This window comes from Rattus norvegicus, chromosome 9, assembly GCF_021556685.1.
Source record: "Rattus norvegicus strain SHRSP/BbbUtx chromosome 9, alternate assembly SHRSP_T2T, whole genome shotgun sequence".
In the NCBI taxonomy this organism is placed as follows: domain Eukaryota; kingdom Metazoa; phylum Chordata; class Mammalia; order Rodentia; family Muridae; genus Rattus; species Rattus norvegicus.
In genome coordinates this window covers 129,438,465-129,453,819 of record NC_141542.1, presented here as the reverse complement: position 1 = coordinate 129,453,819, position 15,355 = coordinate 129,438,465, and the positions used below count along the sequence as shown (strand labels likewise).

General features: G+C 40.0%; 1 pseudogene across 1 annotated transcript; it reads right to left on the bottom strand.

Moving 5' to 3' along the window:
* Window positions 1–1,556: 1,556 nt before the first annotated feature.
* LOC120094820 (uncharacterized) lies at window positions 1,557–13,520 on the bottom strand (annotated as a pseudogene). Its single transcript, XR_015629279.1, has 5 exons — window positions 13,167–13,520; window positions 11,564–11,741; window positions 3,921–4,087; window positions 3,659–3,719; window positions 1,557–2,518 (listed from the first exon to the last, which is right to left on the bottom strand). The product of XR_015629279.1 is annotated as an uncharacterized LOC120094820, transcript variant X2 (transcript).
* Between the last annotated feature and the right edge of the window lie 1,835 nt (window positions 13,521–15,355).

Sequence of the window (15,355 nt, the reverse complement as noted above, 5' to 3'; positions counted from 1 at the left end):
CCCCATCATTGTAAAAGCCCCCAGTAGTTTTTCTTCCCCCTTCCCATCTCCTGATAGGTCAATTACTCCCTAACTTCATTTTGCACTACAAAGCACAATTTCAACAAGCCAAAAATGAATATCTAGCCAGAAATATCCTGTGGACATGAGCACATACCCAGCTGGCAGCTGGTTATTGAGCTATGCAAGGTGAGACAGATTAAACAGTTGTGAGTATAAGTCCATTCATCAAATAGCATCCCTTTGTCATAATACTTTCTTAATTGCACATAGAGATGTGCTCATTGTACCAAGCAATGTTTCCTAATAAGCACCTATCAATTGGATACCATCTTTGTAAGAACCATTTTTTTTTTCTTTTCGGAGCTGGGGACCGAACCCAGGGCCTTGCGCTTCCTAGGCAAGCGCACTACCACTGAGCTAAATCCCCAACCCCGTAAGAACCATTTTTAAGTTTCTATTGATCAGCCATAGCTTCCAAATTTTAAGTCTCTGTTTATTGGCCATAGCGTCCTCAGAACACTTATGCAAGCAGGACCCACTGCTCTCTACAACTGCCACAGGCTTACTCAGTGTGACTGTAGCTATTTTTCTAGGGACATGATTATGTGTCCCCAAATACTCAGGATTAATGGTCGCATCTGGAGGATCAACAGAGACAAAGAGAAGAGAGGAGGCCTTTACTCCTTGAAAGAGTATTGAGAAAAACACAGAATCATTCATAGAGCTTTCAGCCTACATGAACCCAGCCTCGCCCATGATTGAAAGGTGAAAACAAACATTTTTGAGTATTAATAGCATAGTAAAAGCAAGGAGAGCTTGTAGCACACATGATCTAGATTATAAGCAAAGAGGCTACTGAATTCACCCCAGGTCTTTGTTAAGTGGGAAGAGATTTCTATGGGTCTTGCCACAGGAGAATCCTATCAGTGAAACACACGCATACTCTGGTCCCTGCATGGCCACTGCCAGAAAAGGCTTTATCACACTGCTTATATTCATAGGGTCTCTCTCCAGGATGTGTTCTTTCATGTATTTGTAGAGAACTATGATATACAAATTTTGGGAACAAGCAAAAGAAATGTGTTTTAAGAACTGCGTTTTTGTTGTTGGACTCTATTTAATCATGGAATGAAACTATGTTAAAGTTCCTAGGTTCTAGGGGAGCTGGAGAATTACTAATAGCTGAACAGCTTCTGTCATTCATCTTTTCTTTCACAAAACATGACTATTCCTAATGGCAAAAGAACAAATGGATATGATTGGTTAGATGGTAAAACCTATATTCTATATCCATTGATATTGTGCAATTACTTAAAGAAAGCCCCTATCCCTAAATGCTGAGTGGTGGAAAAAAGTATCTGTAACTTGTCACATATGTTTGTGGTTTTCGAAATTAAAAGATTCATAACATGGGTTGCAGGTGAGCTCCTGAGTATATTCCACAATCCTGATTGATCAGATTGATTACATAAGTTCTTGTCATCTGCATTAACTAGGTATTGGAGTTGTATTGGTCCTAAGTAGACTCATAACACAGAGGTTCTACCACATTGCTTATATGCATAGAATCTCACCAGTATGGACACTTTTATAATCATGAAGACTATATAAATGTGCAATGACTTCACCATATTAAATACATTCATGAGGTTTCTCTTCAGTATGAATTTTTTCATGCCTTTGAAGATGACTTTGATGTGCAAAGGCTGTAGCACATTGGTGACATTCATAGCGATTCTCTCCAGTGTGTGCCCTTTTATTTACTTGGAAACTAATATGTCGTACGAAGGCTTGTCACATTGGTTACATTCATAGAGTTTCTCTCCAGTATGTGTTCTTTTATGTATTTGGAGATGACTATGACATGCAAAGGCTTTACCACATTGATTGCAACCCTAGGGTTTCTCTCCTGTATGTGTCCTTTTATGCATTTGGAGACTATTGTGATATGAGAAGGCTTTATCACATTGACTACATTTGTAAGGTTTCTCTCCAGTATGTGATCTTTTATGTATTTGGAGATGACTGTAACATACAAAGGCTTTAACACATTGATTATATTCATAATGTTTCTCTCCAGTATGTGTTCTCTTATGTACTTGGAGAGTATTGTAATATGAAAAGGCTTTATCACATTGACCACATTCATAAGGTTTCTCTCCAGTATGCGTTCTTTTATGTATTGGGAGATGATTGTGACTAAAAGGCTTTACCACACTGGCTATATTCAAAGGGTTTCACCTCGGTATGTGTTCTTTTATGTATTTGAAGATGACTGTATCATGCATAGGCTTTACCACGTTGGTTGCATTCATAGGGTTTCTCTCCAGTTTGTGTTCTTTTATGTATTCGGAGATGACTGTAATGTGCAAAGGTTTGACCACATTGATTACATTTATAGGGTTTCTCTCCAGTATGAATTTTTTCATTACTTTGAGGGTGACTCTGATATGCAAAGGCTTTACGACATGGAGTCTATTCAAAGGTTTTCTCTCCAGTATGACTTCTTTTATGCCTGCAAAGATAATTGGCACATGTGAAAGCTTTACCACATTCATTACACTGATGAATCTTTTTATCTGTATGAATTAATTTACAATTTGGTTTAATGGTAAAGAGGAATCAGATCTTAATGTTTTATCACTTTTTTGCATTCATGGTTCCCCCCTTTTGGGTTGTTTTGTGTCTTTGAAGATACCTGTGATGATAAAAGCATTTATTACATAGCTTACATTTAGAGCATCCTTTTTCTATTAAGTTTATCACATATTTGCAAAAGGAATAACTCAAAACTTTGCCACACTAATTGAATTCATAAATTTTCCTTTAGTATGAACCATACTACATTTCGAAAGTGGACCAGTGCAAATAGAATAATTTCCAGATTCCTAGTACCAACAGGGATTTTTCGCAGTGTGAATTTATGGGTGAATTCCCAATTAAGTTGGAAAACTAACCGACTGTAAACTTGTATCATACTCAGAAAGTCTACTAAATGTAGGGGCTACTATATATCTTCTAATTTTTCTAGGAGAGAAAGAGAGGTACTTTGTTTCTTTCAATATCCATATACTCATACGGCTTGAATCCATTGTGACATAAGATATACCTGTTTTAAAAAAGAATAACAAATAAAATACAAATTGGGAAAACACATTGCATTCAGACTATGTTCCTCATACACATGTGGTATAGGGATTAAGTTTTCTCGACATCAAAATTCTTGATACTCATAAACTGCCCCTCTCACTAAGCTTAGCAATGTTACTACAAGTATATGAGGAACCCTAGGTTTACCATGGACTATTGGGATAGTATAAGATTTAGACATATATTTATCACCTACTCAGTGTGACTAACCTTTTGCCATATGAGTGGTATAAAACTAAACAGATTGGCAGTTCTTCAGCAAAGCTCTAAAGGGACTATGATACCCAAGGTGATATCTGTTAAGACACTGTTTCTTTCTTAAAAGAATGCCTTGGAAACGAAAATCAGATACCTGACATTGAGGTACATGGTTTTGTTTGAATTTAATAATCACTGATATACTTAAAGCAGTACTTTTTTACACTGTTGCTTTTCTTTTAAACTTCCAGAACGCATTAAAATTTCTTCAGAGGCATATTCATATCAACTTGCACATGAAAATTACCTTCCATGTTTTCTGGAATTTTGACAATGTTCTTCAATAGTATGGTCTTCCCAATTGTTACCTAAAATATAATGCCAGAGAATGTATGATATATTATTGGAAATTAGGCAAAATTTAAGTTAGTATCTTCAGTGAACCTTAGAACAATGTCTAACTTACTCATGTTATTCTTCATTCTCAATTGATATTACAGAAAAACATCAATAACAAAGAAACAGTAGTGCCCTTATTTTAAAGAGTGAAAGAAAATTCACTCTCATACCTATAGCAGTGAGGTTCCTGTAGGTCTCCAACATCACATCTTTGGAGAGACTCTTCTGAAAAGGATCCAGCAAAGCCCACTCTTCCTGAGTGAAGTTCACACGCACATCCTCATAGGTCATTGCATTCTAAAATATCCCATCCAAGTGTACAAGAGAAAGCATAATACTGCCAACACAATAAATGTATACTTCAATAACAATATAGTCAATTTACTTCTGATGTATCCACCACTTATTTCCTAAGTAGAAGTCTTATGTAATTGCCAGGTCATTTTAGAAGAAAACTAAATGATGTTCATCTCTGTCATTTCCTTGTTCTTTGAGTAGGATATAGCCTTGCAAAAGAAATGCCAGTTAATACACACACGCGCACACACACACACACACACACACACACACACACACACACAGAGAGAGAGAGAGAGAGAGAGAGAGAGAGAGAGAGAGAGAGAGAGAGAGAAGCAAACAAATCAACAGTACTAGGTACACATTAGGGAAATTGTATGAACAAATACTAATTACATAAATAATGGGTAATCTGGGTGTATTGACTCGTGACTCATGACTTTAATTCCAACACTCAGGAGGCAGAAGCAGGTGTATCTCATTGACTTGGATGCCAGCATGGTCTGTGCAATGACTCAGCAGTCATGGATTGGTGCACTGTGACCCATCTCACAATACCACCTGCTTCCTAAGAGGTCTTCTCTAACCTGAGACACACACATAGGACAACCCCCAACCTCCACCTGCTGGAACCCTAGCAAGCCCACTAGTCATGGGCTCTGCCCTGCCCTATGGGAGCTCCATCCTCCTTCTGGTCTGTACCCAGACCTGAAGTGAGGATAGGTGCACTGCACTGCACCCCACTCTATGGCTCTGCCTGCCTCCCAGGAGGCCTGCTCCAACCCAGATAACCAGGCCAGTCAACACCAGTGAAAACCAGATTGCTAAAAGCAAGCACAAGTACATAATTAAGAGAAACCAATGTAATATGGCACCATCAGAACCCAACTCTCTATTACAGCAAACCCTGAGCACCCTAACACACGTGAAAAGCAAGACTATGACTTTAAACCCCATCTCATGAAGATGATAGAGGCCTTTAAAGAAAATAAATAATTCCTTTAAAGTAATGCAGAAAAACATAATCAGACAGGTAGAAGCACTTAAAGAGGAAACAGATAAATACTGTTATATAAAAAAATACAACCAAACAGGCAAAGGATATGAATAAAATGGTCTAGGACCTGAAAGTGAAAATGTAAGCAATAAACAAAATGCAAATAGAGGCAATCCTGGAGATGGGAAACCTAGGAAAGAATACAGGAACTACAGATGCAACCATCATCAAAAGAATACAAGACCTGGAAGAGAGAATCTCATGCATAGAAGATACCATAGAAGAAATTGATGCATCAGTTACAATAAATGCCAAGTGTAAAAAATTCCTAACTCAAAACATCTAGGAAATTTGGGACACTATGAAAAGACCAAGCCTAAGAATAATAGGAACAGAAGAGGGTGAGGATTCCCAGTACAATGGGCCAGAAAACATCTTCAACAAGATCATAGAAGAAAACTTCCCTAACCTAAAGAGATGCCTGACTTAAAGAGAAGCTTACAGAATACCAAATAGATTAGACTAGAAAAGAAAATCCTTCCACCACATAATAATTAAAACACTTAATGTACAGAGCAAAGAATGAATATTAAAAGCTGCAAGGGACAAAGACCAAGTAACACACAAAGGCAGACCGATCATAATTATACATGACTTCTAAACAAAGACTCTAAAAGCCAGGAAATCCTGGAGAGATGTCTCGCAGACCCTAAGATACCACAGATGCAAGCCTACTATAACCATCAAAAATTTCAATCTCAATAGATGGAGAAACAAAGATATTCTCTGACAAAACCGAATTTAAACAATATCTTTCTACTAATCCAGCCCTACAGAGGATACAAGAAGGAGAACACCAACACAAGGAGGGTAACTATATCCAATAAAATACAAGAAAATAATCATCTAACAGCAAAACCAAATGAAGAGATCACACGCAAACTTACATACCACCTCCAATATCAAAATAATAGGAACTAACAAACATTGGTTATTAATATCTCAATATCAATGTACTAAATTCCTCAATAAAAAGACACAGGCTAACAGACTGGATTCATAAACAGGATCCATCATTCTGTTGCATGCAAGAAACACACTTGAGCAACAAGTTAGACACTACTTCAGTGTAAAGAGCTGGAGAAAGGTTCTTCCAATCAAACAGACCCAGGAATCAAGCTGGAATAGCTATTCTAATATCTAATAGACCTTCAACCAAAAGTTTTCAAAAGAAATGGGGAAGGACACTTCATACTCATGAAAGGAAAAATCCACCAAGATGATATCTTAATTCTGAACATCCATGACACAAATGCAAGAACACCCATATTCGTAAAGAACTATTATTAAAGCTCGGACCACATAGTGAACCACACACAATAATAGTGGAGGATGTCAACACCCCATTTTCACCAATGAACAGGTCATCAAAACAGAAACTAAACAGAAAGAATCTTGTTATGAACCACATCGATTTAACAAATATAGACAGAATCCTTCCTCCCAAAACAAAAGAATGTGCCTTCTTCTCAGCATATCACAGAATACTCTCTAATGACCATACAATCAAGCCTCAACAGATCCAAGAACACTGAAATAACCCCATGCATTCTATCAGATCACCATGGTTTAAGGCTGGACTTCAACAACAGAAACAACAGAAAGCCCACATAGTCATAGAAGATGAATAACTCTTTACTCAACGATTAATTAGTCAGGGAAAAAATAAAGAAATTAAAGACTTTCTAGAATACAATGAAAATGAAGGCAGAACATACTAAAACTTATTGGACATGATGAAAGCAACACTAAGAGGGAAACTTCATACCACTAAGTCTCTTTATAAAGAAATTGAAGAGATCTCATACTAGAAACGTAACAGCACACCTGAACGAAAAGAAGCAAACAAACCCAAGAGGAGTACACAGCAGGAAATAATCAAACTCAGGCTGAAAACCATCAACTAGAAACAAAGAAAATACAAAGAATCAGCAAAATGAAGAGGTGATTCTTTGAGAAAAATCAATAAGGTAGACAAACCCTGACCTAAACTAACTAAAAGACACAGAGACAGTATCCAAATTAATGAAATCAGAACTAAAAAAAGGAGACATCACAGCAGAAACTGAAAAAATTAAAAAATTCATTAGGTCATACTTCAAAAGTCTGTATTGTACAAAATTGGAAAATGTAAATAAAGTGGATAATTTTCTAGAGAGATACCATGTACCAAAGTTAAATCAAGATCAGGTAAACTATATAAACGGACCCTTAAGAAAATGGAAGCAGTCATTAAAAGCCTCCCAACCAAAACCAGCCCAGAGCCAGATGATTTTAGTGTAGAATTCTAACAGACTTTGAAAGATGAGATAATACCAATACTCCTCCAGATATTCCATAAATAGAAACAGAAATATTGCAAAATTCATTCTGTGAAGCCACAGTGATTCTAATGCCTAAACTGCACAAAGACTCAACAGAGAAAGAGAATTTCAGATCAATTTTGCTTATAAACACTGACACAATAAAACTCAATAAAATTGTGGCAAGCCAAACCCAGAAACAGTTCGAAAAAAATCATTCTCCATGCTCAAGTAGGCTTCATCCCAGGGATGCAGGGATGGTTCAGTATATGAAAAACCATCAACATAATTCACCACATAAACAAACTGAAAGGAGAAAAAAAATCACATGATCATTTCATTAAATGCTGAAAATTACTTTGATCAAATCTAATAATATCAATTCGTGTTAAAAGTCTTAGAGAGAGCAGGGTTGCAAGGCACATACCTAAACATAATAAAAGGAACAATATACAGAAAGCCAATAGTCAGTATGAAATTAAGTGGAAAGAAACTTGAAGCAATCCGACTAAAATCAAGGACAAAACAAGGCTGCCCATTCTCTCCCTATCCATTCGTTATAATACTTGAAGGTCCAGCCAGAGGAATAAGACAACAAAGGAGATCAAGTGGATACAAATTGGAAAAGAATAAGTCATGGTTAATATGATGGTATACATAAATAACTCCCAAAAGTCTACCAGGGAACCTCTACAGCAGATAAATGCCTTTAGTAAAGTTGCTGGCTACAAAATTAACTCAAAGAAATCAGCAGCCTTTTTTTATACAAATGATAAAGGAGCAGAGAAAGAAATTAGGGAAACAACATCCTTTACTATAGCCACAAATAATATAAAATATCTTGATGTAACTCTAACCAAGCAAGTAAAAGATCTGTATGATAAGAACTTGAAGTCCCTAAAGACAAAAAAATGAAAAAAGATAGCAGAAAATAGAAAGATCACCCATGCTCTTGGATTGGTAGAATTAACAGTGTGAAAAAGGCCATCTCACCAAAAGCAATGTACAGATTCAATGCAATCCCCATCAACATCCCAACAGAATATTTTACAGACTGTAAAAGAGCAATTCTCAACTTCATACGGAAAAATAAAAAACCCAAGATAACCAAGACAATCCTAAACAGAAAAGAGGGAATCAGCATCCTTGACTTCAAGCTGTACTACAGAGCAATAGTGATAAAACTGCATGACATTGGTACAGAAACAAACAGATTAATCAATGGAATCAAATTGAGGACCAAGAAATTAACCCATACACCTATGGACGCTTGATTTTTGACAAAAAACCAAACTATCTTCACTAACTGTACATTTGACAGAGGGTCAAAAATATAAAAAATATATCCAAAAGATAGAACTAAAAACATCAACAAACCAAATAATACAATTTAAAAATTGTGTACAGAGCTAAAAAGAATTCTCAACAAAGGAATCTCAAATGGCCAAGAAGCACTTAAAGAATGGCTGAAACTAGAAAATGTCATCCTGAATGAGTTAACCTAGATCCAACAGATGTACTCACTGATAAGTAGATATTAACCATAAAGTACAGGATACCCAGGATATACCCTCTGACCCAAAGGAGTTAAACAAGAAGGAGGGTCAAAATGAGGATGCTTGAATCTCACTTAGAAGGGAGAATGAAGTCATCATAGGAGGCAGAGGAAGAGAGGGAAGTGGGTGGAAGAAAGGAGGGGGAGGGGAATGGGGGGCAGGATCAGGTGTGTTTATAGACGGAAAGAGGCACAGAGGGCCAGGAGAATGAATAGAAATCTGCAGCTGCACGGAGTGGGAGAGTTGGGGGAATCTTTAGGAAGTCCCAGAGACCTGAGATTGGGGAGAATCCCAGGAGCCAATGCAGATGGCTGAAATGCCTTAATAGTGGGGAAAAGGAATCTAAAAGGCCACCTCCTATAGCCAGGCAGGACACCTGAGGGATAAGGACACCAACCCACCTACAAAACTTTTAACCGCAAAACATGCCCTGTCTACAAGAAATGCAGGGACAAAAGAGGAGTAGAGACTGAAAAAATGACCCACCAATAACCAGCCTAAGTTGAAACCCATCCCATGGGCAAACAACGATCCCTGACCTTATTAATGATATTCTGCTATGCTTGGGGCAGAACCTTAAGATAACTGCTCTACTCAGCAGCTGACTGAAACAGATGCAGATATCCACAGCTAAACATTGGGTGGAGGTAGAGGAGTCTTAGGAAAGAGTTGGGGGCTAGGATTGAAGGGCCTGGATGCAGATGGGAACCCCACAGGAGGACCAACAGAGTCACCTAACTTGGACCTCGGGAAACTCACAGAGACTGAGCCACCAACCACAGAACCCACACAGGCTGGAACAAGGCCCCCGGCACATGTATAGCACAGGTGAAGCTCAGTCTCCATGTGGCACCCCAACAACTGAAGCAGAGGCTCTCAGTTCTACAACAGGCTGCTTTGTGGGAGAGGATGTGCCTATTCTGGTGGAGACTTGATGAGCCAGGGTAGGGAGATACTCAGGTAGGTCCCTACCGTCTCAGAGAAGGGAAGGTAGGGAAAAGGTCTCAGTTATATAAAGAATTATACATTCACTTTAGTTCTGTATCTTCTTGCAGAAACCTGAAGTACCCCAGTTTAAAATATAATATTAATAAGATCTTACTAAAAGGGAATGCATGTCTAAAGAGTTACAAATGGACAGATGAAGATATTAGCAATGTGAATGTTGAGCGTGAATAGGCAACACAGGGCGGGAGAGATGGCTCAGCAGTGAAGAGCACTTGCTGGTCTTGCAGTTACTTACATGGGGCTCACAACTACCCATCATTCCAAGTTCAGGAGTTCTGAGGCTATCTTCTGTCAAGGCCCATGTGAGAGGAATAGCAAACAGCTTTAGAACTCAAGGAGTATGGCCCATTGGTTAGCACAACCTATGGGTGTGCCTTAGAGAGACACATGATGCATAGGATTGCATCTTAAGGATTTCATGCACTTACGAAGTTTTGTTCTGCTTGTTGTCTTTGCGGTTATCACATCCCTCCTAATCTATGAGTTATATGACAACTCTAAGGGGGTTTCCATCCCCTCACTGGGCAGTGTCCTTGGCATTCGCATTAATAGTCATTTATCTTTTTCAAGTATTGCTATGAGAATGAATTAATGATTCAACTAATCAAGCACAGCTGAAGGATGATCCCATCACCTCCTTTCTTCCATTTCCAAAACTATTTATAAAATTTCTCATAAAAAAAAACCCCTGAACATGGAATTTAGGTTCAGAATTTCTAGAAACCAAACTTTTAGTTTTCCAATCTGTCTTCCTACTGTACTCCAAAGCCAATACCTGTGTGTGCACACTGGAGAGTGATAAGCACCACAGCTTTCCACTGCCAAGGAGGAGCTTTTTACAGGCCCTTCCTTTCCCCACCTTGCCCTTCCCAGAACGGTGGAGCTACAGGAGATGTTGCTCTAATCAGAAACAAATATGAAAGCACTTGAGCAAAAGGAATGGAATTCTTAATGACCGGGAAACACTGGAGAGTAAAACAAAAGATTAGAGCAGTGGTACATAAAGAAAATTAAGTTTAAAAAGTAATACCAGGGGTCTGAAGAGATGGCTCAGTGGTTAAGAGCACTGACTGCTCTCCAAGAGGTCCTGAGTTCAAATCCAAGCAACCACTTGGTGACTCACAACCATCTGTAATAAGATCTGATGCCCTCTTCTGGTGTCTGGAGACAGCTACAGTATATATATAAAATCTTTTTAAAAAAGTAATAGCAGCAATTGACTTTTTAGAAAGATAAACAAAATTGAAAAACACATAGGTATACTGACTTTGAAAAAGAGTACACCACTGCCTGGTAGAGGGGATGGTATTAATAAGATAGTGTTCGACCTTGTCCCTGTATGCAATGTTAGCTTCTAATATATGTAATCTGACAAAAACAGCTATAGTCAATGGTGTGTGTCTCACATTTCTGAGCTGACTTAACTATGTCAACGAAGATTGCATATCTCTGCATAGGACAGTCTCCTCATTGGTAAGTCAATAGTCACTGACTTACCTAATCTACCCAAATTATACACCCCTCCCCAGTCTAGTTTGTTTTCCTTCACATACATGAATTAATACATGCTGGGAAATTACAAAATTACTCACCCTGCTTGAATCAGGTCTTTCTTCATAGTGGTGGCTCTGCAGATGACTCCCTTACATTTAGTCTGTGGTCTAGTTATTGCCTATCCTGTTTCACTGTGCAGGCTACACAGTAAACTGTTCCTCCCGTTCTAGTCTGAAGGCAGAAGCCATGCTTCACGTGCAAATCTTTTTTCTGTTACTGAAATGAACAGTTCACACACAAATGAGTAATTTTAAAAGTCTGTTGTGATACAGTCTTTAACTAAAGAATTTAAGATGTTTAATCAGGAAGAAAGCAAGGTCACTGCCCTGGGGAACAACAGACTGGGGTCAAGGTGCCTGAGTAAACAGCTTTTCTCAGAAACATTTTTATAAAAGTCCAAAGATTCAGCTCTCCTAGAATGAATATGCCTTCCCAGGGAGAAATCACTGCACACACAAAAGACTACTTGAGAAAATCTCTTTAATGACAGTATACATTCAACTCTGGCTAATGCTCAAAGAAGAGCTGGCTGAGAATAGATTTTATTTTCCACCTATGCTGTCACCCTTAAGTCCCAGGTTAAGTTTTAAACAATTTAAATATGGACTGCAAGTCTATCCACTTAGACCTTTACACAGCAAAGATATTCCCAGAATTATTTCTTAAGTACACCAGTGCCTTGAAACATCAGTGACAGGTTACTAAGTAGAAGGTCCCAGAGAATGAAAAAGACAGGAAAAGTAAAATGTAGAAAGTATAAAAGTTGTGGTGAGGAGGCCTTGCAGAAGCTGTGTCTTATACTAAGTAAAACTCTTAAAAATATTAGTTACAAGGAGAAAATGGAAAGGAACGGGAGGATTCTATGAAGTCATCGGAAACAGAAACTGATCCTGATCCTGACCCTGATCCTGACCCTGATCCTGACCCTACCCTAACCCTAACCCTTAAGCTTAACCCTAACCCCTAACCCTAACCTTAATCCCTAACCTAACCCTAACCCTAGCACTAACCCTAACCCCTAACCCTAACCTTAATCCCTAACCTAACCCTAACCCCTAATGTCTAACCCCTAACGTCTAACCCCTAACCCTAACCCCATAACGCTAACCACTAACCCCTAACCCCTAACTCTAACCCTAAACCCTAAACCCTAAACCCTAACCCTAAGCAATAACCCTAACCCCTAACCTTAAGCCCTAATCCTAAACCCCAACCCAAACCCCTAACCATAACCCCTAACCCTAAACCCTGAACCCTAAACCCTAACCCTAATCCCTAACCCCTATCCCTAAACCCTGACTCCGACCCTGACCCCGACCCTGACCCTGACCATAACCATAACCTTGACCCTAACCCAAACCCCCCTAACCATAACCATGACCCTGATCCTGACCCCGAGCCTAATCCTGACCCTGACCCTAACCCCCCCAACCCTAACCCTGACCTGACCCTGACCCTAACCCCTCCTAACCCTATACTTCACCCTGAGCCTGATCCTGACCCTCTATCCCTGACCCCCTAACCCTAAAGCCTGACCCCAAACAATGACCCCCAAACCCTAACCTGCACCCTTTGAACCCCAACCCTCACCCTCAACCCAAACCCCGACCCTGACCCTAAGGATTTGACATGATGACTTACAGTCTGTAGTCCAGCTCTAAATGTTGGTCAGCTATGAGTTGGAAATCCAAGAATCTTGTACTTGGTCAGTCCCAGGAGGCTCGTTGTTTCCAGGGTATTCAGTAGAAGGAGCAGATGTTATACTGTTCACGCAGGTGAAAAGGGAATCTTTCTTCTTCCAATGTCCCGTGTCTGTCTCCAGGAGAAGGTATAACCTGATTAAAGGTGTGTTTTCAAGCCGAGGTCTGGATCACAGTTGAGCCCTGCAAGTCTAGATTATCCTTAATTCAGATATAGTCAAGTTGACATCCAAGTACAGCCATTACATACACTAACAGTAATTGCCCACCTACCACCTGTCCAGCCTTCCTCCCCACATCAACCCTTCCTCTTCCATGTCTTTCGGGTGAAATGTAGATTATGCATAGTAAGGAAAAATGCAATATTTGTATTTCTGAGTCTGACGTATTTTATTTAACATGATCTCAATTTGGCCCCATTTTCCTGCATAGATCTTTCACAATTTCGCTCTTTTTATGGCTGAATAAACTTCCATTACATAAGAAGAATAGTTTCTTTATCTGTGCATCTGTTGAGCATCTGGGTTGATTCCACTTCCTGACTATTGTGGAAATAAACACAGATGTGCAAATGTCTCTGTGGTGCCCCGACTTAGCCTTTGGGTCTATAATAGACTCAGGGGTGGTGTAGCCATGATACAGTAATGTGGTCATTTCTTTGGAGTGCATCCCATGCTGATGTCCATGAGGAACAATAATTTACATTCGGTGATTTGCAGTCAACCCTTTGTTAGTAGGAGAGGTCGGGCTGCGACTTCCCCAGCTTTTACTCTGTTTTAGATTTTTGCAGAGTAAGGGCTCTGGGGCCTGATTTCGGTGGAATCCAGGGTTGGACCCAAGGAGGGGGTTCCTGAGCCACGTCTTGCCAGACAGTGATGTACAGCTGCTGGTCTGGATGGGACCCTGGTTCTCTCAGAAAAAATAATGTCTTTAAGGGCACAAATAACATCTAAATTAAAAGTCCCTATTGGCGGCCATCCAACGTCAGCCACTCAGAGGAACAGAAAGTCTGCAATTTCTTCTTACTTCACTTCAACAGTCCAGTGATCGAGAGTTAGGGAAAAGAGGCTCGTGACAGTCTGTCCCATTCTGTCTACAAAGTAGGACAAATAACAAAATAGAAGACTAACAAAATGACAAGAGAGACAAGGATGTCTAAAACTACTTGCCCTGTGCAACTCTTTCACAAGAAACTAAAAGCCAGATCACTAGGCAAAGTCCTCCGTGACTCTACCTCCAGGAGTCTAAACTCCTCACTGTGAACCTGAAACCAGGCAACCAATTCCTTTTGGGCCCCCTCCACCCTCGAGGCATCCCCCAGGTTTGCAGCCTGCAGTGCCGGACACGTCTGTCCCCTGCAGTTGCAGGGTCCTCATGGCCCTCCTGGACGGCTGCCCTAAAAGCAGATCCCCATCCCTCCTGCCAGGACAGGACTGAAAACGAAAGTAAGGAACACACAGACTGACAGATGAGGCGCTGCTCACTCAGAAACACTCAGAAAAACATCCAACTCACCTCCTTGGGGTCTGGAGAGGTCGAGAAGATACCGGATGAACCCCCAAATGAAACATCCTGGAAAGGAGACCCCCACTCAAGTCTCCAGAAGTCGCAGAACCCAGACACACGAGAGACCAATCTTGATGCAATAAGCAGAGGCGAGGTTTAATACGGAGCTCCCAGTCTACATTTATCCCACGCAGGAGACAGAGGCGTTGACCCTGAGTGGCTGGGAGAAGGGCTATTTAAAGGAAGAAGTCACAAGCCCCAGGAGATGAGGGGACGTCAAAAGAAAATACCAAAAATGTCACAAGGGGAAACTCTCAAAGTCACAGGATTGTTCTTAAGGCTCTAGGGTTTAAATCAGGGGAAAGATCAAGCCCTCATTCTCCTGAGAACAGATCTTGATTCCTGTCCTTTAGGGTAAATGTTTGTCAGAGTTGACGAAGCATCTGCATCTGATACACATCTGGCTAGGCTTCGGCCCCGGTTGCCTGGAATACTATCTGCAGGACACAATGGGGGCTTCAACAAATATCACAGGGGCAGAACAGAACCCATTACTCATTTACTCACTTCCAGTGACATCCGGAGGGTCAGTGAGTATGGACCAGCCCTCCTGCACTTTGAACC